General features: G+C 41.8%; 2 long non-coding RNA genes across 5 annotated transcripts; one reads left to right on the forward strand and one right to left on the reverse strand.

Moving 5' to 3' along the window:
* Positions 1 to 257: 257 nt before the first annotated feature.
* Positions 258 to 9774, forward strand: LOC135329340 (uncharacterized). 2 transcript variants are annotated; one of them, XR_010390733.1, is made up of 2 exons: positions 258 to 1124; positions 9535 to 9774. It is a non-coding gene; the product is annotated as an uncharacterized LOC135329340 (long non-coding RNA). The 2 variants fall into 2 exon arrangements; XR_010390734.1 differs by lacking the exon at positions 258 to 1124 and adding an exon at positions 4787 to 8170.
* On the reverse strand, positions 4102 to 24426 carry LOC112996036 (uncharacterized). Of its 3 annotated transcripts, none has more exons than XR_010390736.1 (4): positions 24145 to 24426; positions 11369 to 11692; positions 10451 to 10712; positions 4102 to 4323 (listed from the first exon to the last, which is right to left on the reverse strand). It is a non-coding gene; the product is annotated as an uncharacterized LOC112996036 (long non-coding RNA). The 3 variants fall into 3 exon arrangements; XR_010390737.1 differs by lacking the exon at positions 24145 to 24426 and adding an exon at positions 15744 to 17224; XR_010390735.1 differs by lacking the exon at positions 24145 to 24426 and having other exon boundaries at positions 11369 to 13352.
* Between the last annotated feature and the right edge of the window lie 1592 nt (positions 24427 to 26018).

Genomic DNA, 26018 nt, shown 5'->3' on the forward strand with positions numbered 1-26018 from the left:
CCTGCGGCGAGACGGAGCCGTCCCACCTCGGGAGGCCACTGCCCGCCGGTGGACCGTGTCCGCCCTGCGCTGTCACGGGGAGGCGGCGGGAGGCCCCCGTCGTGCGCACACGCGCTGCCGCGGACCTCGGAGCGCCCGGAGCGCCGCGGAGGGGCCAGGCAAGGGGCTCCGGCGGGAGCAGCCCGGCCCCGGGCTCTGTGGCGCGGGCACACGGCGCCTTTGGGCCCGGGCGCTGCAGCGGCGCAGGGGAGGGGTCCCCTGGCACAGCCGCCAAGAAGCTCCAGACAGCAAACACCACCGACAGCACGCTGCTGGCGGCAACGCTTGCACGGAGCAGCCACCTTTCTTAGACGCGCAGAGCATGTTACTGCCTTCTGCAGCATGCCCACGGACGCGGTGTATACTCGGGCAGTTTGGAGGTTACGGTTATAGCTCAAGTGGCACGGTGGTTCAGGCTGTACGGGGCCTCGAGCCAGGCCTTTGTCCTCAGCCACCCTTTTGATGGGCGGGCGTACTGCAGGATCAAGCAAGGGTGGCACCTGTCAGTTACAGGCTGCAGCAGGACTGGCAGATACTGTATTCCCGAGCTTCCTCTGCCACTTCAACGTTTCTGTTTCACAAAAGGCAGAATGGGAAGAACACACTGCAGATAACTGTTGTAGTGTAATTTTACCAACATCTTATATCCATTTGGCCAAGTCGAAAGAAAACTACACCTGCCTGTTTTTTGGGGCTTGCACAGCTGAACCCCTTTCTGTCCCTTCTTCCGCTGTCCCCACAGTATCCCTCAACCAGTCATTTAAACAGCTTGTTCACCAAGCGCACTGTCACAGAAATCTTCCTTCAGTTTGGTGAATGGGCATTAAAGTGTCCTTACCATTCACATAAAAATGCCACCATGACTTACTTTATTTCTTCAGCTTTTCTCCATATACCTGTAAGCACCTGTATCTATTTAGTCTTCGCCAGCTGTCATGTACAGAGCGCTGACTTGTTCTTACTTCAGAGAAATCAACTACCAAGTAATTGTTTTCCAGTATCAAGTTTGATGGGGACAGACGTTTACAAGTGCATGTGGATCTGTTTAGCCAGCTGCCTGTACAAACAAGTGTAACAAGTCACAGGTAATTGTTTACACACAGTGTTTATTGCAAATTACTGTCACTTCCTCAGGATGTTAGCATGTTTTACAACAAAGCTCCAGTGGATTGTTTTCTAGCAAGGGCATACATTGGTGATGCGCTTTGCTGAGTGCTTAGGTTGTCCCAGCACCAGGTTAATTAAGGAAATTCTGTAGTTTCATATTTAAAAGATTACTTATTTTACAAATCTACACTTCCATAGGCAGCAGTGATGGTTTCCATAGGGGATAAACAGAGATTACTTATAAATGCTCAAGGATCACTAAGGCTTTTAACTATTTTCAGCATTGGGCATCTTTTTAAAACGGAATGGACACAACCTTTGACAGCAATAAAAATAATGTTTTGTTGTTATTAAATACAATAAAAACAAATAACTGTATCCATTTACCAGATAGGGGCAGGGCAGGATAGAGATGAAGGCGACTGTACCCCTGAGGCAAAGACGGTTCAGTATAGAGGATTACTGTTGGTGGAGAAGTCCAACATAGCATAAAACTGGAATGCAAAGAGATGAGGACAATGGTTGGGATATGTTGGGATTATACCTGTTCCTTGTTTCAATTTTTTTTTTCCGGCTTATAGCATCACCTTCCTTCTCTCCTCCACAGTCTACCTACACTCTGACTGGGTTTCCATCCAGTATCAAGAGATAAATACTAAACTACTGAACATGCATGTACTAACTAATGAGAAAAAGGGAAACAAGTTATCTTCAGGCTTAAGTTCCTCTACAGGGAAAATATCATTCTCAAAGCAAGATTCTGTACAGATCTCATTTTATTTTTTAATGTTAGCCTAGAAGCTCTAATTAAAAATGTTAAAAATGTATTTCAGCCTTCTCTGTAGAATCAGCTTGATACTTCTGGGGGAGAGGGAGGGAGGTGCATTTCTGGGAGACTACAGATGCGCTGGTGTATCAAGCCTCCCATGAATCCTGGGGAATGGTCCCACATCTTGATGGCTATTGTTTTTTTACTATTCTAGAAAACATTTAAGAACAAGCTGCAGGGAATAACAGTAACAATAAAAAGGTTATACTGACATGCCTTAAAACATGCAGGCACCAGCAGCACAGAGCCCCTGGGAACACAGACTCCATGCAATAGCATGCTCATATGGCAAAAAGCAATGCACACAAAATTTGTATGAATCTACTTACTTTGCAGAAGTATTCCTTCAGAACAACTTAATGAGATCTATAGCATTTTCTAGCTCTATAACTCCTTGCATCCCTTAAAACCTTGAAACATATGCAGAATTACAGTAAACTGTCCATCTCTGAAGAAAAGACCAACTATCTACCAATTTACAGCAACTTAACAAAAGCAGGAAGGCAGGACATATTGCAGGCAGATACAAGGCTCACTGCAGGAGGAATGCAATTCTCAGTCCTTTTAGTTTCTCTCTGTTACCATTTCCCATTTGTGACAGAGTGGTAATAAAACTTCCTTCCTTCAACCTTTATCTAATTAAAGTGTAAGTTCTTTGGGGCAGTGAGCTTATTGTGTGTATATACAGCACCTATTACAAAGAGGTCACAAATTAATCTGTGGCCTTTAAATGCTACTCTAAATACAAAGCATTAACAATAATAAGAATAGAATAGAATTTTCATTTAGAATAGATGGGATCTCTGTTTTCAATGTATCATCACAAATTACATGCATCTCGGAGAACAGCTAAATTAAGGATCAAGGACCAAGGTATTTCATACTTACAACTCCACTCTATCCCAGTTGCCTATACTGTGTTGAGATAATGCTGCCTACTGATACTGCATTGACTGTAAAATTCTTATTACTTGCCATAATCTTACAAAATAATGTCCCAAGTCCCACAGGCCAGATTATCAATCAGATTAGGAGCCTGGTTTGTTCTGAGTTAGTGCATATGATTACTGTGATAACATACCCAAATTAACCTTTTGCATGTGCAATAAACTGCAATTAGCAATCTGCAGACAAATGGCAAGTTCCATCATTTCCTGTAATATGTAGCAATATACAAGCCAGATTTCCTATTGAATCCCATATTAACCTACATTCAGTGGCAGTGAAATCACAGAGCACTGTGTCAGAATTTATCATCTTTCAATGATGTTAGCTCCGCCTCTTGACAGTACTAGACAAGATGTTTATAAACAACTCATCCAGAACTTGAACAACCTCAGCTAAAAATGTTTATTAGTTGTTCCAAACTTTTTGGATACCCTATACTATGGGCTGGGCAGAGCTCTCAGAACTGTACAGTTGTGTTAATAAACTACAAGAAATACTATGGAAATGGAGTAGTTAGTGGCTTTGTGAAATCTCTCAGAGGTGGAAGCAGACAGATGCAGAAGTGCCTCTTTCCCATGTGATGAGGCATGTCTCATGAAAAAAAAACAATTGAGGACACAATGATGATAGTTTCCTCCACATGCACTTTGAACCTGGTAATTCCACGCCTCTCCATATTATAGAATTAATTTACAAAATATTTTTTAAAACAAAAATCTTCTGGGACAACTTGTGAAAAGCAATCTTTGCCCCAAACCACAGAAAATCTTCAGACATTTAACAGTCACAGTGTCCAAAAGTGTTGATATATTAATGCAAATTATTCCAGTTGCTAATGGGTTTACTAAGTTCCTTGGTTCCAGTTTATTAAGATGGAAGATTTTTGTAATAGTCATCACATATTGTACTTTCTTCATATGCATTTGCTATTAGTTCAGCATCAGTGATTAGCGTATGCATGCATGCACGGGATTAATTGCCTTATAAGAATGCAGTTTTGTTTAAAATGACTGATGGAAGGCAATTCAAAATGCATAAAGATGCCTTTATAATAAATCAGAACTAACCAGCCAGATTACCTGTCCACTTTAAAACTCCCCATCTAGATTCTAAGTGGCCTCCTTTATTTATTGTCCATTCTGGTTCTTGCTTAAAAACAAAGGTTATTACACAGTATATCTGAATTAAATGGAGTTTAATAATCACATCAATCAGGATTCAAAATTGAAAATCAGTTCTTTTGCCTTTCCTTTGCTCACACATTTCGTATCCGGAGTCCAGCCTTCCTTCTGTGCGCAGCTCTGCCAGTGGAACGCTCAGCGACACGAGACTGCGGGTTTGGGGCCCATGGGCAGCGTAGCGTTCTCAAGACTTCAAAGCACCTATGATACTTGTGGGCACTGTATATTAAATAGAGGCTAGAATTAAAAAATAAGATTTACATCTGCATGTTTAGGCTAACCTAGATAACACAGATCTGTGAGATAACTCATAACTCTGAGTCTTTTTTCCTCAGTTTTAATCTCTGAAATAGTAAATTATAATTATAGTCATACCACACATACAACCTTTGCTTCTTCTCTCCTCCATCCCTCCCTCACACTCCTAGTGCTGTTAAAAGAAACAAGAGAAAATAATTGTTGCTTTAATGCTAACTGTGCATAAACTTCTTTGTATAGAGACTGTATCTCTATATAATGCCTAGGCAAAATCTAGACACCACTGTAATACTTATAATGAGTTTATATTATATCCCTGACCATAATTCCAATGCTCTCCAATAAAAGAATATCTAATTCTTGCCACAGAAGTGCCTTGTAGGTTGAAGTTCAGCACATATACACATAGGAAAGGATTAGATTTTAATTGGTATGTATTAATCATTGTTCATTTCTGTCTCTACAGGAAGCACAGTGTTAAAACGTCTAGTTAATATACTGTATAAGGGATAACCTTGAGGCAGAAGCTCTTGCATCTGGCTCTATCCAAGACAAATGTCAACATGAGCCTTTGTTGTAGTGAGATACCCTGAAGTTTGAATGGAGTTCCTTCAGGTGGAAAATTGACTCCCCCCAGTGCAATCCTTCCTAACCCAGGTCCAGTACCTAAACTAGAGATGGGCCCAAATTAAAAATCTTTATCTGTGCACACCTGTATTTAGGTATGTTTCAAATCTGGTCTGGGTCAGAATGTTGTGTTTATGGCGCATCTCGGTTCTAAACAAATACATTTCTCATGTGCTGCTCTCACTGCAACCACAAAGCATTAGCACTCACAAGAGTATCATTGAAGATATTCCAGCTGTTCACTGAGAATGACGCCATTAATAATTAATACTATGGTAAGAGAAAATGTAGCAGTATTTCTTGGCAGCTGAAATGTGGCAGTCTGTCCTCCATGGAAAAGACTCGCCAATACCTTTAGCTCTTCTTGCATCAGATGGTTCTTACTAACTTTGAAGGAAGAAGAAATAAACATCCCCCAAACAAAAGGAAACTGGAGGAGATTTTCACATCTAAAACTGGACATATACAATACATCTCTTTCTGACTGACCCAGCAGATGCACAGTACGTTTACATATCACAGACATTACTGTCCCAGCAGATGCTGCAAAGTTGTCAATGACACAGACTCTTACTGTCCCCACAGATCTGTATTTTGGGAGAGAATTTTCGTACCACAGTCACTACTGTCCCTACAGAACCACATCTGCTGGGAGAGTTATTGTTGCACACACTCTTCTGCCTCCAGCAGATGTGGGAGACTGCGACAGGCATTTCTGTCACAGCAAATCTCCATCTGCGGGGAATTAAATTGCAACTTACACTACTGTTCTTACTGAGCCCTTAGTGTGGACAAGACTGACAGGGAGGAAACAAACCAGTGAGAATATAACCTAGACACCTAGAACATCATCATTAACTCTGCCTAAACACAGCACTCAGCAGTGCTGGGGTTGGAGATGTTTCAGGAGGAGGAAAGGAATTACTTCCCCCACCACCACTTCCTTAACAAGTATTCATTCTGAGAAATACTCAAAGGAACAAGTGTCTGAAGCCCTTTTCATATGATAGCTACAACAAAGCACAAGTCATTCATGACTACTAAATTGACAACCTTAACTCTGTGCTGCAGGAACCAAGTCTGTGTGTGCTAGCTCATTTTCAGCTTTCCTTTGAACAGATGCATGCAGTTTTGTTGGAGATAGTTTGTATGAAAAATTTCAGTTTTGAAATTAACATCAGATTTCATCCTCAGTTCTAAAGGCCCAAAAGAGCAGAAATAAAGAGGAGCTACTTTTTAAAATCCCTTTAAGTTGGGCCCTCATCTCTTGAGACTCTGTAGCATCTCTCTGATTTTGGGTTCCACAACAGCAGCAGCAGCCGTCGTCATGGGGAGGCTTGCTCCTGAGAAGGCACACTGCCAAGGAACTGGAGAGAAACGCAGCTCTGGTATGGAGGTCAAAGGGGCTGCTGTCTGCTCAGCTTTAGCAGATCTCCTCAGAACGGCTGTTATCTCTATAAAATGAAGAGACTGTTCATGCTTGTCAAGTCCCATGACCCATATGCCACAGTGCTGGTTCCTGGCCTGACTGGGTTTCAAATCACTCATGCTCTGCTTAGAAAAAGGTGAGACTGCAAGAGCTGCTCCTGGTTGGGTTGTGGTGCACTTACCTCCAGCCAGGCCTCATCTTTCCAAACATGAGAAAGAAATGCTTGGGCTTCTGCTAAAACATGACTATGGTTAGCCTTTCCCTCTGAAGTGAACTCAGCCTAAGGCCCATACCAGAGCATGTACTTACATACAAATAATATGTATGGTATGTGAGCCTGAACTTGAGAGCAGTCTTGGACCTTTGTTTGTCAGACTGAATAGATGTACCCTTTATGACTTGGTACGGAAGAGAGAAAACCTCCCCTGGTAATTCTGCAGTAATGTAAACCCTACTTGAAGAAACGCCATTGAACTTTGGAATTTCCCTTTGGGGAATATGGGCATTTATCTTTATCATCTAAAGCATCAAGAGCTATCCATTGGCAAAGGCAGGACACACAAATTCCCAGAGTAATAATCTGATACAGCACAGCAAAACCTATATCCTTTGGAGCAGATTGTGGGAAAGCATCAAGACTTTGGTTATTCTGCCAAAGCAAACAAGATGTCTCAAGCCCCATCATCTGCTCTCCAGTTCACACCCTTCCAGTGCTATCTTTTTCAGATGCCATGCCACACTGGTTAGTGGCAATGATGTTGTCATGTGTGATTCATTCTATTTTACTGGAAATTAGAAAACCACATGCTGCACTGAAGCAGTGCTTATTTATGTAGTCATATAATCCCAGAGAGCACTCACCCTGACATTATTTGTATACAAATTCTTTCATCTAGAATTTTGGAAATACTGCTCTGCAGCAGAGTTCATTCAGAGGACAAATTAATCAATAACACATTGCTCTTTCCAGTGCCCACTCAGCCCTTAATAGTTTCCACTGACACCCTGAAAAAGCAAATGGCATTTAGAAGACCATTACAGGGTGTGTGGGATGCAAAATAGAACAGAGAGCAGTGGAATTGGGGTGGTGTTAAGAGAAGCATCTGTCACACAGTTATTTGAGCTTTGGGCAGGTGAATTTCACCCACAGAGAAAAATGTAAGCTAGTTTCATCTGTTTTTTCTGGAGTGCCTTTATAAAGCCTAGGCAAGTGTTTCCTGAGCAGATCATAATGCTACATTTACTACAGTGATTAATATTCAGTACAAGTGAAGAACTGGCATATTCAGGACAACAAAGCAAATGCTTTCTTGGATATCAGTATGTTTGGATGTCAACAGTGCATTCTTTCTGTGGAATAAAAACTACTAGATAAAAACATTAATAGTTTTAAATAATATTTTATGGTGACAACAAATAAAACTGACTAAGCTTTGTTTCTATCTCTGAAGCAGAGGTTGGGAATCATGCATGTCTCAACGTACTTCCTCTTCTAGATTACGTGAATTTTTCTGGCCTTTAAAAAATTAGTGTTACTAAAGCAGCAGGACTAGGATCAGAAGTTAGATTTGATTGTGTGTTGACAGGCAAAGTATGACCTCTACAAATTCCTGTGCTAAGATGTTGCATTACCCTCTACAGATACAGTTAAATCCAGTCTTATCTTTAGATGAAGCAACTATTAGGGTGATTCAGACACCACACACACTTATGAAAAAAGAAGACAGGAATGTGAACCATTCTTCTTTAAAGGTTAGCACAGTTTAAGCTTAATTCCTGAAAATATTTATTGCTGTAGCGGACTAGAGCTACTGAAATATTGTAGTCTAGGATTCAGTCTTTTATATTCTCAGCAATCTTGTTGACTTCAGCTGGGTCACATGGATGCCATGGAAAGAAGAACTTAGCAAGGAAAAGGAAGAGACACAAAGTAGTTTAAGACTATTTGGAAAAACTGAGGAATTTGCTTTCAGGGGTACTGACTATCCCTCAGGGCCCAAATTAGAGATCTGCTATATTTTAAAGCATTGCTTTAAAGCTTGCTGGAAGTGTCAGACAATTTGAATAGACATCCATTTTAATTTCCAACCTAGCAATATGGAACAGCTGCCATAACTTTGTGCAACGTAGCAGATTCAACCTCCTCATTCCTCAGATGGCAATCACTGAGATGGGCCTCTGAAAAAGGCATAATATGCTTCTATCTTTACTGCCTTTTAGTAACTCCTAGACCAAATTGTCCTTCAGATAAGTGTGAGGAATCCAAACCCTCAATTGTACTTTTAGCTTATACTTGCCTGTATCAGAAAGCAAAGGTGTTCAGTGAAAGCTGCTTCTGGTTTATAGAACTGTCTTTCCTACCTACCACACAGCGATCTGGAGATGTTTATATTATTTCTGGCGTCTGCATCATTATCAGTGTTAAAGGCTCACAGTCAGAACTTAGAACGCATGTGCTGGTAAAACGTAACTGAACAAACCCAGCTCAGCCTCACCACATCTGCCTTGTCAAAGGTTCCCGGGTTCTGCAGTTCCATCGGCAAGGGGGAGGGTATGAACTGAAGTGTGTCACCCTCACACTTTTTCTGCTTCCTAGTATAAAACCTGCTAAAGTTGTGGGCAGGTAACTTGACTTGGTGTTAATAAAGTAAAGCTAGCACCTCAGAAAAACTTACTGGGAGCCTGGGAGTCCAAAGGTCCTTCTAGAGATTAGCACAGTGAATGTGGCAGAGAATGTGCTTTGAGCACTAGACAAAGAACATGTCAAAAGGAGGATGGAAATAATAGTTATGATGTTCTTAGTTTTTGTATTTCAGACCATTTTAATTTAAAAGGGAAAATGGATTCCAGAGGAAAAGCACTTTGGGGCTCAGATGAAAAATGTTACTACTGTGCCCCAGTTCTGGATTGTCTAGACAAGGATGAAGGCAGCAGCTATATTCAAGGGAATTTTTAGGGAGCAGATGAGTATATATGAGATGGGGGTACATTTCTATACAACCCCATTTTATACCTAGTTCCAGAAGGAATATATATTTTTAAAGTGCTGTAATGCTGATGAGTTGATTCTTTTACAGGAATAATGTAACTGGCTCGTATTTTGCATTCATTCACAGATTATACACGGTGTGTATTGGTAAAGTCACCTCCCACTCTTCTTAATTCTGAACAGAAAACTGAATAGAAGTGTAGAGTCCTATCACCACACAGCATGGTGTCACCAATGCGCTGAATAATAAGAACAAACAGAAACATCCAGCAGAGGTACTGTTGCTCCAGGATGGACCATTTGTTTCTATACAGATAATGCACAATTAAAAAGCCTCAGGCGTTGCTGTCTTCAATTGCTTAATTAACATCTCTGTTCTTATTTTATTGTAATGCATCTCTACTATTGAGTTCAGGGCTGCTTTCCTTCCACATGACACAGCCAGCCTTCAACACCCTGAGACCCTCCCTTCAGTATTCTACATTTCTCAAGAAAGTCAATCTCCTAGCATGAAACCCGCTCTCACTAATCTGTTTTCTGTTATCGTTATGCTAATGGGTACATTCATATATTGGGAGTGGGGGAACACATCAGGGTAACATGGATGTTTCTCACTTGAGTTTACCTCTAAATTACCACTTGAGACTAAGAAAGTAGAACAGAAATATTAAGGTCAGTGTTTTCCAAATGGTCTCCAAATTCGGATGTCTAATTTGATACCATTTTTAGTCAATAAGAATTCTTTCTCAGCAAAATTCGATTCCATCCCACTTTCTAGCACACAGTCAATTTACATCCCAAGGGGACTGGTTGAGAACAATGCATAATACAGGAAGGCAAACAAGGAAGGTTAACTACATCTGACCTCTGTCCCAGAGCGGCTGGACGTGGCTGCAAGCTCACAAGGTCACCTCCGACACCTATTTATATCATATTGCATTTTATTTCATTAATGGAGGGCATAAGTATCACTCTGAGACAAAAAAAGTTATGCAAAGAAGTAAATATCAATCAAACTGCAATAAAGTGAAGCCAGGACTCACCACTGAAGATGGATGCTGTGTTTTGGTAATATGGCTCACCAGTATGGCCAAGCCTTCCACGTGCAGCAGGACTACGCAGCTCCCTTAGCTCAACAGGAATCTGTTCAACCTGAACCAAACACACATCTCCTCTGCACAGCTTGTCTGGGCTCTGCTAGTGCTGCTTCTGGGAAGGCCCCATCACTCCTCCTGTCCTTCCTTTAACTGCACTTCTTGCCATTGTAGCTTGTGGACACCGGTGGCACAAACACATCCGCTTTACCTAGCAATGAGTGATTTTCTCTCAGCCTGACTGCATGCCAAGAAGAGCCTAATCTGCTTGAGAAATTGTGAGTGGTGCAGCTATTTGCCCTGAAACCCCTGCAGAAATCCCCCTCCCCCACTTCCTTCTCCGCTTGCTTGCTTGAACAACAGGCAGACACAAGTGAAAGGAAAAACAATGAGAAAGGAAACTTGGGAGGCACAGGTTAGAAGCAGAAGGAAAAAGCAAAAGGTCCGACTCTGCAGACCACATTCACGATGAAAAGCATTTGCGCAAATAACCTAATTGCATTCAGTGGGACTGCCAGGGTGAGCAAAAGTGCTACAAATGCAAGCAACAATTGCAGATGCAGGAAACAAGTAGGAAAAGAAAGAAAAAGGAAGCCCCACATGAATCAGACACCTGCACAGAGCAGAGCAGTCTCACAGACCCCAGGAAAAACAAATCTACCAAAACACTAACTGCCTTTGAGTTATTGCAGAAGTATTTATAGAGCCTTTCCCGACCTCTGCCTCGCTTCCTGGCAGACACCACCACAGCAAAAATCTTTACCGCTGGCATCCCCTTCTTCTGCCAAACAGCAACGCATTCCCTGCCACACGCACAACAGCAGCAATAAGAGACCAACCGGGCTGCAAAAGCGGTTTGGTCGTTACCTGCAGAAGGACGAACGTCCAGCCAGGCAACCAGAGAGAGGCTCATAGGACCGCTCATAGCACCTGCTCTCACGCGGGGAAGAACACGCATCTCGTCCTGTGTGATGAGTTGGGGAAACGGCATTAGCTCTCTATAGGCTACTTTCAGCAAGGAATAGCACAGGGGCCAAGGTGATGCCTTCCACCAGAAACCCTAGTCTTCTCCAGATGCTCACTTCTTTCCTTTCTTTATAAAGCATGCCGAGGTGCGGAAGAGAAACGGATGTCCAGTGACTGTGTTGCTCCTTCTCCAGTGAGCTCTTCCAGGAATTCTCAAAACAGCTTCTATGACAGAGCAAGTCTAAGTTTATAAATCAGTAAAGTAATGCATTTATTTATCAAAAGCTCACCTTCTGCAAAGAAACACTAGAGAGCAATCCAATCATTCCAAGGAATATATGCATTTGAATTCTCAGGGCTCGTACTAATTGGCACTGTTCAAAATGGTTCCAGTTAGGTTTGTCCATAAGCTTGAAAAGGAAAATCAAAATACGCCTCTCAGTGATGGGCTGATGTTTGTGAAACAACTATTAACTCAGTGACATCAGGGACTGAATTCAAAGCAATGATGTTTTGAGATCATACATTAAAGATGACAGGATCTTTCTAAATCACCTCAAACATTAAACATTTGCATTACTAACTTACAAACTTCTCTGAAAAACACACACTACCACCTACTGGCAATTAGTCATATGTGTTATTTACATACTGGTGAGTGGTAACAATGTGAACATTTGATGTGCATGAAGTGTGGTAGGACAAAGATCAGGCTTTAGTTTTTACAATAATTAGACTTGTGTTTGAAGACATATTCCAGTGCACACAGTTCCACACAGTGTAATCACTTTATTTTCTTTTTTTTCAATAAGAACTTAAGGAATTATAATTGTTCATTTAAATATTCCTCGTTTAAGGTTGTTGCTTTTGTTAGTGAATCCCTTTACGGAAGAGTTAAATGTGAGATTAATTGTGCTGCTCAACAAGAGAAGGTTGGTAGCAGGCATCACCAGGCCTTGCCATTTTATACCCATTGTTCTGAAAACTAGGCATAAATTATGATGGTGATGTGGGATCAGGGAGGAGAATGTGGGTAAGTGACCTTTCTTCTGTGTGAACCACACAGAAGCATCTGAAATAGAGGCCATGGCTGGAGAGAGGAGATAGCACCAGGGAGCAATCACACTCTGAAACATCTCCTCAGGTGTTTCATCTAGGCAGGAGCCTTGCTTTTTGCTGCAGCTCTCACCTCCTTGCCCTAAGGGTCCCAGTGATGCCACAGAAATGTCTTGGAAGTAAAAGGACTGTGCTGTGTATGCTGGAAAGTAATGAGAGTTAAAGAGCTGCATATGAATACCACAGACAATCTTTGCTGCACTCGGATGATGTTTTTCAGCCTACATGCTCTGCCTCTGGAGACCTTTGCCAGCTGACCCAAGGGGTTGCTGTAGTGATTAAGTGCAGGTGTGGATGATGGTTTTGGACTACATATGACTTACAACAGCCAAAATATAGGTCTGATGCTAGGACTATGTCAACATAACCTGCAGCCTGACTGTGAGTCCTCACCTGCAAAAGGAAATGTGTCAGGAGAGCTGAGGCTGACACCACTGAATCCCTCTGGGGCCTGCAGCATGCTCGCACTCGGTCCTGGTGCTGCAGCAGTGCTACTGCCTTCTCTTCCCTGAGAACACCTTCACGAGAGGTTTTTGGTATGCAGGCGACAACATCAGGAAGATTGGTCAGTCCTGATGTAAGGGCTCACTGAAGGCTGAAGAATGATTTTATTAAGAATCACCTCCCTAGTTCTACAGGGAAGACCTGCCCACATGTGAAGAGAGTCTCACAGACACATTAAAGGTTAAACCTAAGAGAAAAAATGTTTTCAGTGCCCTATAAATAAAACACTTTATCCAACAATTATTTTCCATATATTTATAATTAATCAATTTTGATAGATAAATTGATATCATTTAATTATATATATTTTTAACTAAATAGATTTTTCAAAATATTTTTTCTATTACTCATATCTTAATTAAACACAAAGTTTCCCACTGGCAAGTACTAGACTAGCTCAAGACAGGCCTTCAGATATGCTATGCTAATGGCTGACACTCAGGAACAGACACTTTGCTCTCTCTTCAATATGTGCATCACAAGTAGTATTTTAATTGGGCTCCCAATTCAGAAGGCTGGAATGGAGCTTATGAGTCATTTTACAAGTTGACTCACATGCTGCAAAACTGAAGAACTTGGTGGGAAAATAAAAGGTAGAGTGTGGATTTGTGCACAGCAGCATCCCTGGGTGAAAGGGGGGATTTGTCCCTAGTACCCAGCTACAATAGCAGAGTAGGTTCAGTCGGTGCTTTATTTAGGTGAGGCTGTTTTCATCTGTAACCATTAAAAGAAAGGATGCCCTTGGAAGGTTGTTGTGTCATGAGATGTGTGATTAAATATATAAAGTATCAGAATTTTGAGCTTCTTTTCCTTTCTGAAAAAGGACCAAATCTAGCATCGCAAGACGCCACATTTCAGTGCCTTTCAGTGACTGCCTTTCAGTGACTGCCTTTCAAGACCAGTTAACATATCAACAGTAGGGAGAATTATCTCCTCTCCCTTAGGTGCCAGCCCTGCAGACTGAAGCTCAAACTGGAGACGGAGAGTCAAATTAAGTTCTTCTCTCCTTGAACATCACCACTGAGGAAATGTCCGGCAGTTCCCACTACACCCCTGTGAAAACCCTGCTGTGTCTCTGTTGTACTGTTTGCATTGTTTGTGCAACCTCAGAGCCTCAAACCATTTGCAGGGGTGCAAGAAATGGGAACTTAGTCAAAACAAAGCAAGTGGAATCAAATCTATCTTTCTCTCTTTTTGCTGTGTTAGCTTCAAACAATGGTAAAAATCATATTTACTTACTGAAGCAAGTAAGTGTGAACTGCAATACACAGAAACAGCAGGTACACCAAGTAAAGAGCTTTTTTGCACTATCCTTTTTGCTGGTGTAACCATATTTTAACATTTTCTCTCTGTATCCTTAGAGGAATTTATACAATACACAAATGAAAGGCAGATTCAGTGAAGGCAGAAAATGCCAGGGTGTTTTTCATTGTCCTGAGGACAAATGCCAGAGCCCTTCTGGGACATTCAGAACATCTAGTCACTGTATCTTATTCAAGGGAAAAAGCCATCTGTCAACAAACTAATCACTGGACAGATTCAGAGACAACTGAAAATAAAAAGCCAATACAAACGTGCAGACGAGGTTCCAGTCAGCAGCTAGCCATAGAAAACAAACAAATCAAATCCACAGAGCGTGGCCTTTGGGTCTAGCTTTTCTCACTAAAGTCAGAAGCAGAGGAGGAATAACGCAAAGTGATCTCCAAACTTGAACTTTTACCTTAATCAATACAACTATGGAAAGATGGGCACGAACTAGACCTGGATCCAGACCCTACCTACATAAGCGAGCAACAGCAGCAGAACTGAGTATGAACACAACAACTGAGCATGCTGCCGCGTGTTATTAGCAGCACTGCAAGCCTTACTCCTTTTTATTTAAACATTGAATAATACAGGACAAATTGATGTTTAGCCCATGGCTGAAAGCAGCCTTAGTTTTTGATTAGAAACACACTACACCAAGGGAAATACTCCAAGTGACTAACGTTCATAATGGCCAGGATTCTATCACCAACAAAAAGTGAAGCATCTGCCCTGCGTGTGGGCCCGACTCTCGTATTTTTTCATGAGTATCTTCCATGACGAGGCCCTCGATCTTTGGACTGAGAGACCCTTCCCAGTCTTCCTCTTCAGAAAAGAAAGCCCTCTCCCGGGTCACCACAAGTACACCTTCCTCAAGCACAAAGCCACAAGAGAGAACACTCTGCAAACGACTTCCTAAATGAAGAGGCTCTGCAGCTGCTTCATTTTCTAAACCTCACTTTCGCACATGCATGCAAATGCAAAAAGACTTCAATCATTTTGATTCTGCATCAAATGTGCCTTCCTACTGGTGAAAAAATTCAATGACGCAGAGGAAAATCAGGGTATTTCAGAACATTAAAGCGTGCCGTGTTAAATACACAGCAGCGTTAGACTTGCAACATGGAATACAGAAATTGTTCAGTTTAGTACTAATTAAAACCAACCTGAAGGAGTCAGAACTTCTGAGAGCTAAAATCATAACTGCTTCCTTAAAGACATCACTCGTATAAAATTAAATGCATTTCTCCAAAAGCTTCACTAACATAGCAACTGATTGGCCCTGGAGGATTCCTATAGATACTTGTCATTCAGCATGAAATCAGGTCAGCAGCTAAAATTAAACACTCACCTCTCCCCTGCACCACATGTGGAGTCACTGCTTTTAGTATTGCTCAGTCTCTGCCTCCCAAAACGGGTTCATTCTTACCACAAGCTTAAAGGCTGTCTTATCAAGGAGCACTGATGGATACAGTCATTCCTGCTCTGAGATGAAACTGTGGGGAATCAGACCTGCAGTCCCTTTGACTCCATCTGCATTGATTAGTCCTTGGGCAGCCTGCCAAAGCTGTGTGCTGCCTCTTACCCCAGCCACTGTTAATCTGCCTAAGCAAGGCCTGCAAGCCCTACATAAACTGCAATTTCTCTTCATTAGTGTGATTCTGCCTGCATGAATCTGATAACATATGGGATATTATCATAAAACAGCCTATTTCGCCAATTCATTTTCTCTTTTATGAAGATTATGAATGTACTGCAAGTGCATTGAGCAGGATACAACAGAAGATTCTACTGTACGGTTTATCTTTGATTTCATTTCTAAAACGTGGATAGCCTTCCTTTTAAGTTTGTGTTTTCCCAATAATCCTGTGCTAATATATTATAAAAACTGCTGACTCTCTCTCCTTGATTTCCTCTAGTTCATTACAGGTCTGATCCATAATACAAGTCACTTGCCTAGATTGAGACTTTAATGATGAACAGAGCTAGCAGATGCCACACAATGGAAAAAATGAGAGGTACAGTAACTGTTTAGTCAACCCTAATCATTGCCACAGTCTGACTAAGCATGAACATGAAATATGATCACAGTTTGACTACAGATTATGTAATTCCAAACAGGCGCTTTATGCCCCCTCACTTCCTGCCTATTTTAGATAATACAAGTCTATTGGCATTGGCAGTTTCTGCACAGTTGAATGAGCACTTTGTCTGGGAACGCTGCAGATGCAGGTAGACTCTCACCTACTTCTGAAATTTATTAATTAGCACATTTAATGAAGTCTGCATGCCCTCTACTGGTACATGCATGCATTTTCAAGAACATCAGCACTCCTGAACTGCGTAGCCTTACAGAACTACCGCTGCAGGCTCCTAGAACAAATGTGTGCATGTTCATCCTTGCACTCTTTCCACTGCAATATATAATAAACTGAATTTAAGACTCCATTCACTCTAAACTTCACAGCTGTTTTGTCCTTATATATTGTGAGGTTGCTTTTGTGCCTCTTCAGTCATTGTTCTGAGGGCATTTTCTGCTAAAAGGTACTCTTATAATTGCACAGTACCTGTTCCTTTCAGAGGAAATTTTGTATGCACTGATTCTTTCAGGAGTTGGGGTAAAGGGAAGTTGCAGAGGACAGAGGCATACAAGCCTGCAGCAACCATTGACTCTTGTTCTGAGCTGATCCCAAATCTGTGTTCAGCTGCAGCAATACTTCAAGGAAAAAAAAAGTTCAGCTTTCCAGGATTAATCTATTATCAAAGGCTACACTAACTCCTAGCTAATCTGTATCAATTACTGAGTACAGACACATGCAGTAGAGGTCATTTTAATATGCACTTCACTCCTTAAATTGCTACCACTGCCAAGTCAACTCAAGATAGCTTGGGATCATAACGAAGGGATCATTAACTTTACCCATGTGACAGCCTTTGTGCAGACCCTTCTAACTATTTACACTGTTAAACAGCAATAGCAACACTAGATGAGGAAAAACAAAACATAGCCCAAACCACAGGGCAGGCAGGGCAAAAGGGGCATCAAATGAAGATAAATGTACCCACATGCTACCAGCTGCTGCCGTTGGCCAGTAGAAAGGAGCTGATGGTTCCCTGCAGTGCCAGCAATACACGGCAGTATAGCAGGGGAAAAATATCTTGTTGTGCCTTAGACCGTGACAATCCCATCAAAACCCCTCAGAAAAAGAATACTGTCATGCCTCACTAATGACATTTAAAACAACAGCAACAACAACAAAAGGAAACAGCTGAGAGTGCATGGCTGCCTCCCTGCTTTGGGAAGTGCGTTAGCGTAGGCTGATCTGTTCTTGGCAAGTGCGCAGCATCACTGGCACAAGTGCCGCTGTGCGAGTGCACCAAAAGGGTTAACTACAGCACACCAAAGAGAAGGGGCAGGCATGAGTGCAACTGAAGACCGGCTGGCCCAGGGCATATTAGAAGCTGCATGAATTTAAAAGACTGCTCATTCACAAGACTCTAAGCTGAGCACTGATACACTGACCTGTGCTGGTGAGGTCTGGTTGCAAGAGGAAGTGATTACTTAGATAGGTATCAAGGACTCCTATCTGTTCTTGCCTTTCCTTTTAAATTGAGCAAAAGCTATTGCATCAGCATCTGCCTACAAACCAGTCTGACTGCTGCAGAAGAAAGAAATGTCAAAAAGTCTTTCAGAAATAGAAATCAGAGTTATATTCAGTCCTGCCTGGGTGAAAGTTTAGGACAAAATGACCTATAGTGGCATCTTCTCTATGATTCTACTTCATCATTAAACTTCATTTTCACTGTAGTCAGGTCCAGGCTAGAAGAAGAGGTCATATCCAAACATGTTAGCAAACAAGGTGTTAAACTCAATTTTATGCCCAATGTACAGCTATTTCAACTATGTTAAAGTATTGTGATCCACCCTGGGGAAGGAAGGGGAGTTGAGACAGGAGTAGACAGATGATGTTTTTCAGAAATGCTATAAAGCATGAGTCTTAAAGCAGAGCCTGGCTGGAAAGGGGGTTCACTAACCAACAGTTACTAATGCATTTTGGAACATAACCCATTTTACAAAGTCAGGATAAAGTAATGTGTCTGCGCTGTGTTTCTAATAGTGCCTGTGACAGGTCTAAGGGGCACTGAACAGTGCTGTTCTGAGAACTAGAAGCTGTATGTATAGGTGAGCACAGCAAACAGCATAGACTCAGTTTCCTGTGATATATACATAAATACACACACACACACCCCTCTGTTCTTCCAATTCCAGATACAAGCTTATTCATTTCTACTTCAGGGATGCACACATTGCACTGGAGACACATTTTCAGTAGCAAATACCTATTCCTACCCTTGCGGGCTGGTGATGTATTTCTGTTACAGGTATGCGACTATCAGTGCCAGCGGTTCGTTCCTCCAACCAGTCCACATTAATTACTGAACAGCAACAACCCAAGTGGATTCCCGCATAAGCACTAAATTGTCTATGTTCAAAATCATCATTCTGCTTGTACTTCCTCTCTTAGTTTTACAAGTATTTGTGAAGAGACTGGCTGCACAGTGGGACCATTTACCTTTCCTTCTTCCGCTCAGAAGGCACAAAGGAAACACAGGAGCTAGGAGACTGTAAGAGCAGTGCAGATTTTTGGAGAGTGACGTGGCTCAGGAATGCTAGCAGAGGAGAATCAGCCCGCACTTACTTTGTTGTTGCGTATGTTTTTAAACTATTGGCCTTTATCTGAGACAAGATGCTGGACTAGGCAGACATTTGGTCTGTCCCAGTACAGCTGTGCTAATGGAGCAGAAGGGATGAGGGAGTCTCAGTCCCTGCCTCTCCCCTAAGCTTCCTGGAGGCATAGGTGTTCTCACTGCCGAAAGTTGCCTTGCCCACTGGGTGGTAGCAGTGCAACTGTCAGACCAGGTTTCTGAACCAACCACATTAACTTCTGGAGTCATGAATTGTCTCATCCGCTCAGGATTAGCAAGATAGGTTTCCTGATTTCCTCCTACCATCCTAGAGGTTGGGTACAAAGAAAGAGGAAGAAAAAGAAATAACAGCTTTAGAAAGATGGGGGTTAGGTAATAAATATCAGAAATATTATTATAAATTCCAGTCTGTCCAGACATTAATAAAAGTCTTCAAGGAATAAAATTCTGAAGTGCAGAGAGCTGGGGGAAAGGGGAGTCCCATGGACCTTGGTAGTTCGTGGGTCATCTCAGCTCCTCATTATTAGTTCTCTGTCCTGCTTTGAATGGGCGAATAGTAAAATCTTGGATAACAGAAACAACGATGCTTCAGTTTTAAGGCAGAAGCATATTTATCACTTTCCTGGATCCAGTTAATGTCTGGGTATTTGACTCTTAAAATTAATGTCTATAAGGTTGTCTGCCAGGTCTGTCTTCATTTCTCCTGCACATCCTGATCAAGCAACATAGAGTTATGTAAGATTGTATTTTATTCTTCTAGTCAAAACAAGCATAGAAAAAGATCTTTATTTCCTGTGAACACATCTGACTCACTTAGTATCTTCTCAAGCCTTAATCCTAAGCTTACAATGAACTTAACGCGTGGCATTTGCTATTGCATGTACCTTCTCTACTAACAACCAGCAGCAACTGCAACATTCACTGCAGAATCAAAGCAAGTCAAACCTTTCTCTCATCAGCATTTTGAAGATGTAATTAGTCTATTTCAAGACTTTAAGAGCAATTCCTGTACTCAGAAACATCATACAACTTAAGTGAACTGAGAGCACTCATTAACAGTGACCCATTGATAAACCTAGAGAATGAAGTCCTGTTTCTATCCAAGCAGCAGATAGCCTGAGCAGTACAAGTTCTCCCACTTTCACCTCAATCTCGTTCTGACGTCATGTCTAGGAATGAGAAAGTTGCTTAGTCTCCATGTCCATTCAATCATACTATTCTTGGAATTAGACTTGTGCCTTCAGGCCTCAACCAATTCAAGACTCAATTGTATGAAGCATTCATAATGCTAGACAGTCCCTGCCCCAAAGAGCTTACCATATAAATAGCACTTTCTAAAAGCAAAGATTTCACAGTCAAGCTTTGCATTTCTGTATCAGACCATCCACAAGGATACTAATTATTGCTGGGATAACTACAGTTTTATGATGTGAAAATCTTGTCTGTTGGGAATCAAATCTCATATCCAGCAAAGCAGCCATCAGATGATGGTAACTATTTTTAGGCTACTTCTGACCTTTTAGAGAGTAAGGACTGTTCAAAAGGATGATTAAAATACTAAGTAAATTATGCAGAGAGTTGAATAGTCTGAAGAAAATGTAACTTCATTTAGTCTTGCATAATGTCTTTGGTAACACGGTTAGATTCTTTTGGCCCGCAATAGTCATATTTTCCACTGTAGTATTAGGATGTAAGTTGGACTGGTTATTGAGTAATAGAAAGGGCTTTCTTATTTGTGCAAACTTCTTAACCTTCAAAAGAACAAAGATTAATCAACAACATTGAAGAAGCTGTTGTCATGAGGTCCAGTCATAAGATTTGTAGGGACTCCTGCGGGGGTTGCAATCCTTAAAATTGGTCTGGAATAAAATCTGAGAAATGGGAGTACACAGAGAAAATATTTTCAAAATAAAATCCAACATAGTTATTAATGCTGGGATAAAGGAAGCTCTACCACTGCTGTAAAGAAATTCAGAGAACAAAGGCCAGTTCCAGTGCCTGAACCAGACATTGTAAAGTAGGAAGGAATATTAGAAGAGCATAGACAAGACCACCTGGTTAAGAGTTTGGTATTTAAAGCACCCAACAGGCTTTCGAAGCCAAAGCTCCTTACTTTGAAAGTCACCACTTCACACTTTGAAAATCATCACATTCACTTCTGAAGTCATCAGCACTGTAACTTTAAACTGGCTTCTATTGCTTCAGAATATTTTGTGTCAACATGGAAGCGATATAAAGGGAAGGCTCTGTACCTTAAAGTGTACACAGTGATAGGGCACAGGTAAGCATCCACATGTAGCTACACAGTCTATGTGGTTCCAAGAAACTGGGGATGAGATTTTCAGAAGTGTTTCAGATTGCTGATCTCACCCTTCTCAACAGCAAAATTCCCACAGATCTAGGCAGATGCTGAGCAAGGTCTCCAAAATTTCCTCAACAGATGTTTGGTAGTATTTGAAAAGGGTTGGGCTACACGCTGTTTGCATGCTGTCTCTACTTTCAGCCCTACTAATGTGCTTGTGACAGTTGCATTAAAAAAAAAAATTAGCCAACACATCATCATTACATATGGACCAGTGACCTGCTGAAGTTTCTTAACCAGGAATGAAGCCTCCTCTCCAGGCTTGTCACAAAAGGCAGCCCATAACAGCGTAGGCCCAGTTTGTCACCTCACCTTTCTCTGAGCTGCTAAGTGTCTTGCATTGCGGCTTACAATCAAGTGTCTAATTCTACATGGGAGTCGTACAGGGCTGATCAAGTTGAGGTGCAGAAGTACAAAGTCATGACTGCATTACCTGATGCCTCCTTAACTCTGCAAAATCTCTACTTACCTATTCAGTAAATAAAAACCTGGGTATAAAAACATCAGGGGCTCTGCCCTCGTATTTCTCAAAACAGGAGAAAAAGGGAACAAGTAGCTAGCAGGGAACCCAGCCAACCATCAAAGATGAAGGAGCTCAGTTTAGAGAGAGGGATTAGCTGACTGGGGAACTTTGGGGAGAAAGAGAACCAGGAAAAGCTGCAAGCAGTTGGCTTGCACAGCTGACTGGAAGTCTGGAGCTTGATGAAAAAACAGTGGAAATAGTCATAGGGCTAAAGGGCTGGGCTGGACCCAGGAAAGACTTTTGCAGCTGATTCCTCTGTGATAAGAGCAGGTGGGTCCAAACCTGTGTGTTATGTCTGAAACTACCAGAAGCAGATGCGCCAAAACCCAAAGGCCCTGTTTTCTCAGCTACTCCATATAAAAATGAATGTGGCACATGAAAGTATGCCGAAGGCAAGCAGGCGCTCTGCATGGAATATTTTGCCGAGTTTTCCATGGGCTGTCAGCAGCTCTTTAAACACTTCAGGGCAGCCAGAGGGGAGGGGAAAAAAATAATCACAAGCCAAACCGAAGGCAAAGCAGTAAGGGCTGAGCACAACAGCCTGCGAAGGGCGCCCCTGAGTAGCTGCAAATCACAAAACGGTCAAGTGTTTGAAGAACTAAAACTCGCCTGTGCAGCACCCAGAGGCTGGGGACGAAGGTGCGCAAGGGGGAAGGGAAGCAGAGCCAGGCGCCGCGCCAGCCCAGATAACCAACCGGCCGGGAAGAAGGAAACCACAAAGCTCTGCAATAAACACAGGCATTATGAGAGGGGTGGATGAACCAGTCAGATGAAATAACTGACCCAAAACTCTTTTTTTCAAAACCTTGAATAGATTTGTGTTTTTAAAATATCTAGTGCTCTCCCCCTCCTACCACTTCCTATAGATTTTTTTCTTTAAAAATCCTTTCTGGTTTTGGCTGGAATGGGAATAGAAAGTGCCAGAGTACTGCTAGGAAATCTTTTCTCACAATGTTTCTGGCCCAATCAGGAATAGGAGAGAGCTGGACTCTCAAGAGAGAATCTGTTTCCATTTAATTTCCAGGCCAGTTTTGCAGACTTACAAGGTCAGGGTAAGGTGCCAGACTTCTGGGTGCTGCTGGAAATAATATAAAAAAAAAATGTATATATATATATCAAGCCCTTGGAAACTTGCTCCTTCTCAGCAGTCAGGAGAAATGTTGTAAACACAAAGGGAAGAGACCTGAGGAAACAACAGTGTTGCTGGTGGGCTACTGACATCCCACTAGGAAATGTGGAGGGTTGGAGCTCTCCAAGCCACCTTCCTTTGCAAATCTCCCTTCTTTCTTCCCAAGACCAGGTCTCTGATTCATAACAGAAGCCTGCATGAGCTTATTTAAAGCATTAACTCAGGGACAGACCCTGGCCAGGTTGTACAATACCGACCAGGCACTAAATATGATTTCATTAATTTCTGAGTGTTTCTTCCAGTTTTTTTCTCTGTCTTACAGCTTAAAAAAATATTGGGGCAACACTTGTCCTTGGGAGTTGGGTGATGCAGGTAACATCTGGTTAAAATGCTAGAAGATGCTGGAGGGTTTGCTAAGCAAGGGGCCCTTGCAGCTTACTCGCTTTGCTAAAATTCCCCTGGTGAAGATGGGGGTTGTTCTGAGGAGGACAGAGGCCATGGAGGAAAACCATTCAAGGGCTGGTTACTGAAAAGCAGGGAGATCCTCAATGAGAGCAAGCCGAAGGAAAAGCAAAGCCTTGCGGGCAGTGCCAGCGCGGGCACAAGGGGTCTGTTTTTTTCCGCAGCAGAGCTTGCCTCTGTATCCTTCTGACTTTCAGCTCCCATCGTGGCACTACTGTGTTTGTGCTTCTTTTCTACAGACCAGCCCTGACAAGATCTTAAAGAACTTTGTGATGACTTTAAGTGTCATTAAAGTAAACAGGGAAGCTGTGCTGAACCTGTCACTCAAAAGCCTTATGGAGTCAGTTCAAGTATTTATCTAGCTTTTCTTTAGCACTTCCCTGGGGTTAAATTCTCAGCCCTTTCAAATGTATTTATTTTCTTTCCACATACCAAAGAAACCACCCATTTAAAAATATTTGCTTTAAAAAACTCAACCCATCCATAATCAGAGACAAATCATATTTTCTGGAATCCAGGGGAGGGAAGAAGCAGCAATGCAAAGTTTAGATTCTGAAAGAAGTAGTCACCTTACTTCTCGATGCGATTCAGGCCTCCATTATTTTCAGACTTTTATTCTTCTACTGGAAGCAAGTCACTTCAGCCCAACTCTCCCTGCGCTGCCAGCATGACTTCCAGAGTCCAAAGGAAGCAACACCTATCCCTGCTCTGTGTTTATGTAAGTGACATGTCCAAAGCACGCTGGCTGCAGCAAGAAGTCCCATACCAGGCACATGGCTAGCAAGAGACAGGAAAACAGGATATAAAAGCAGCTGCTTGACCTAATGTAAGTGACGACAACATATGACACACAGAAAATGAATGTTAGTGAGTAACTCCAAAATACTTCTGAATAGAAACAAATCCAGAATGAGCACATCTTAATGAAAGCTCACACTGAGTTTACCAAAAGATGCTTGATAGGAATGGGATTCATCTTTCCTAATTGACAAATCATTTGTGAATCTACCTGCATATTTCAGAGACTTTCCAAGGTTTGAGAAGTTCTTGTAACAGAAGAAACTTCTCTGTAGGTGTGATTGGGCCTAACTGAAGCTCACATTTACGCATGCTTTTCTCCCCATATGCACCTTTTCTGTTTGTTTACTTTTTTTAGTTTTTTTTTGTTTTTTAAGTGAAATTCTTAAGGGATAAGTAAGAGTGACATGTAAGAAGATCTTTTGTGGTTCAACAGATCTTAGAAAATCTCTCTAGAGGAATCCCTTTCTGAAGGATTTTGGCATGTGTGCAACTGCAAGGAGCTGTCTAGATACAGGACCGGGGAGAAATGACGACATACATTTTATCCACATGGAAATTTTTTCAGTCTCCTGTCCATATTTGCCTCTGCACAATCCTGTGCCCCTTTCCCCCAGTTTTGCCTGCTCTAATGAGCGGCTACTCCACCCCCTTTCCTGTCTACAGTTGTATCACGCAAGTGAACCCTGAGATCAACCTTGCAACAACTCCCCTTCCCATACAACAGTCAAAAAGGAATTTCAATTTAGACTGGGCAATGGAAAAAAACAGTTGGAGTTTTGCCAGTCAAGATATTCTGGAGATACCCCAAGGGAAACTGTTCAGAAGCAAACATTGAAAAGTCAGTGACAAAAAGGCTACTTAAAATACAGACCTTCATGTTCCTATTCCAAATTTTGACTTGGCTTTCTAGAAGATGTATCATATTTAAAACCTTTTTCAAGAAGCTGAGAAAGATATTAAAATCAGGCTCAACATGAGACACCAGGTGCAACCTTGACTGTGAGACATCTACAGGATTTCCAGTTGCCAGCTGTGCCAGAGGATCTCTCCAAATATGTTTTAAATGGCACAGATAAAACCTACAGGTTCTATTATAAAGTAACAAACATTGCACATATGCCTGCTTTATCTGTAAAATGTTTAGAGTCAGAAACAAAGGAAGAGTGAAGGCTAAACATTCAGAAGTGGTGCAAGTAATGGAAAACTGGGCTATTAATTTTCAGGTCTGCACAGATGGTAAGAGACAGGGGCAAAAATGGAGATAAAAAAAATCATAAAAGACATTCCATTTTCTAACTCAGAGCTTAATGAACATGTGGAATTGTGTTCCAGGCATGATAGTTAAGGTAGTCATGATATGCATGAATGCTGAAAGAAGGCCCAAGGCTGGGAGAGGGACTAAGGATAAACCATCTGAAGGTGTTCATTATATAAGGTATCATCTACTAACTCAGAAGAAACTATTAAAAAAAAAATCCTCTGAAGATACAGAGCATTTTCTGATAATAAGCACTGTTTGTAAGTTAACATTCTGAATGTGATCTGGTCACTCCGAAATTCCTTAGGAATGTAATAGTTTTTGCGGTGCACTGAGCCTTGACCTAATGACTATCCTCTCGTGATCCCCCATGAGTGGAGTTCA

This window comes from Dromaius novaehollandiae, chromosome 10, assembly GCF_036370855.1.
Source record: "Dromaius novaehollandiae isolate bDroNov1 chromosome 10, bDroNov1.hap1, whole genome shotgun sequence".
NCBI lineage: Eukaryota > Metazoa > Chordata > Aves > Casuariiformes > Dromaiidae > Dromaius > Dromaius novaehollandiae.